The following is a 2409-nucleotide window of genomic DNA, read 5'->3' on the forward strand; positions in this document are numbered from 1 at the left end:
CATACATACAATTTGGAACCACAGAATGCCAGAAAGAATGTTGGGAGTCATCTAGTCTTAAACTCTCATTTTCATAGACGAGGAGGATAAGATCTACACCTTGCTGTCCAACATGGTAGGCATTAGCTCTGTGTGTTCTAACATTTAACTTAATTAAAATTAAAAATTCAGTCGCACTAGCCATATTTCAAATGCTCCATAACTACATAACTCATATCTACTACGTTTAGAACACTTCCAGCACTGCAGAAAGTTCTAGTGGGCAAGGCTGCTCTAGAATCTCGCTACTTAAAGGGTGGTCTACGGACCACCCGATCCCTGGGAAGTGGTTAGAAATGGAGCATCTCAGTGAACAGAGAATCAGGCCCCACCTCAGACCTACAGGGTCTGAATCTGCAATTTCACAAGATACCGATTAGAGTTTGAGAAGTCATGAGACTTCCTCTCCCCCAGCCCAGCCACCCGCCCCCGACCCCTCGCAAGGTCATACAGCTCATTGGTGTTCTTCGAGGCCTTTCCCTTGACTCAGCTACTGTTTTCCCTTACCTTCCCAGGTTCTTCTTATCTCCCTGCCACACTTGCTGCCTCACTTTGTTTAATTATAGCATTTTATAAGCACTTATAGGGCAGGCGGGCCATTGAAGCCCTCAGAAAATGCTCCCTGCCCTTACCCTCATTCTGCCTTGCAAGTATTTGCTTGGCACATTTATGATAAAAGCCCAGGCCCTGTGGTGGCTGTGGTGGTGTTCATTTCCCCCGGAGAATCTCTGTTGGGAGTGGGGAACAGGGGGTAGAAATTAAAGCCCACCTTGAAACCAGTGGGGCACCAGTCATCAACTGATGGCATACTTAGTCTTGGTGATAAAATGGCAGCATTCAGGTCTCCAGACTCCAGAGCCCTGCGGTCGAGTAGGCAAAGTAGACAATGTACTTGCCTTGCAAAGTTTCACCTCTGACTGATTGGAGAATTCTGAGTAGGCACTGGTGATCTTCCAACATAAGTACTGGTCACTCAAGGTAATTGGTTAGTAGGTCACTAAAAGGGTTAGGATACTGATAGCTCTTTCTTTCTTTCCATCCACCCCCTCTCTTTCTCACCGTGCAGTAGCCATAGGCATCTCTGAGAGCAGGCTCCAGGTCCACAAAGACCTTTGAGAGTGCATGTATGTCAGTCCAACTTTCTGAAAGTGCTGCAAGAATTGCCACCACATCTTTGGATTTTGTTAAATGAACTCAATACCACTGGGCTGAGACTGTACTCCAGGCAGTAGAGTCCCCAATAACCAGCCTGGCCAATATGGAAGGAGGTGCCCCTAATATAGATATGGTCTGAGAGGTGGAGATTGTAGAGGGTCATTTTCTGCAGAGACACTACAAATCTCTAGCAATACCATGACTTCCTGAAAAAGTGTTTTTGTATGTCTCAGTCTTCCTTAAAATACTTATAAATTGGTTCAAACACCACAAAGTATTTATTGCTATGACTATGCTCTAGGGTTTATGAGTGGGGGTTTTTTCTCTCTAAATCACAGAAAACGCCAAACCTACCCTCAAGGAACCTCCAGTGTAGTTGGGAGGATATTCACTAATGTTCATTAAAAAGCCGTAACCACCATACAAGGCTGAGAATCTGAGCGGGATAGAGATGGCTGAGTTACAGGGACCCAGGAGAGAAAGAATGTTAGTGAGGGAGGAGGCTTAGGGAAGAAGAGCAATGAACCGCATTAAAAAGAAAAGGTATTACATTAGCGTAGGCTCTGCAAAGGCACGATCTCTATTTCAGTGCTTTCTCAGCGCCTAGAACAGTGAGCAAGCACATAGTAGGTACACAGTAAATACAATAGACGGATGGTAAGGAGTGGTAAAGTACAAAAGCAGGCATTGTCTGATGGCTCAAAGACTTGACAAAAGGTCAAGGAATGTTGACATTTACTTTAGTGATTCCCACTCAAGAACTCTAAGTGTCTAAATACTCCATGTACACAGAGTGCGGGTGGAAGTTGCTGGTTTTGACCACTATTGTAATGGCAGCCTCTAACGCCGTGGATATAGCTGGGTCCTGAGCGTCTCCCTGTCCCCTTGGCTATCCACCTGTGGGGAAGGGCTGGTGGAAGGCCACACATCACCTCCATTAGGATATTTCCATTCGTCATTAAACATCAATCGGTTACTATCTTGGCTCTTCCAAGGTACTAGCAGGTGCCTGCCGGGTGCCCAGTACCTGACAGTCAGTGCAGCGGATGATGCACTGATACAGTCGTTCCCGAGATGAGTTGCTACATAATCGCCGGGCGAGTCTCACCAGATCCTCCAGGTTGACGGTCGGGCCAGGACCCACGCAAGAGCCGGTAGAACGCGATGACGCATGCGTTGCAGGTGTTTAGCCCGGGGCTGGGGGCGGGGACTGGC

At 46.9% G+C, this 2409-nt stretch overlaps 1 protein-coding gene across 1 annotated transcript in view; it reads right to left on the minus strand.

Annotated features, from left to right (window-relative positions):
• Positions 1 to 2361, minus strand: part of ANO10 (anoctamin 10) — a 114483-nt gene extending 112122 nt beyond the window's left edge. Inside the window, exon 1 of the mRNA XM_006765103.2 lies at positions 2222 to 2361. The gene's annotated coding sequence lies outside the window, so the exon portion shown is untranslated. The remainder of the gene's footprint in view (positions 1 to 2221) is intronic.
• Between the last annotated feature and the right edge of the window lie 48 nt (positions 2362 to 2409).

This window comes from Myotis davidii, unplaced genomic scaffold, assembly GCF_000327345.1.
Source record: "Myotis davidii unplaced genomic scaffold, ASM32734v1 scaffold81, whole genome shotgun sequence".
In the NCBI taxonomy this organism is placed as follows: Eukaryota; Metazoa; Chordata; class Mammalia; order Chiroptera; family Vespertilionidae; genus Myotis; species Myotis davidii.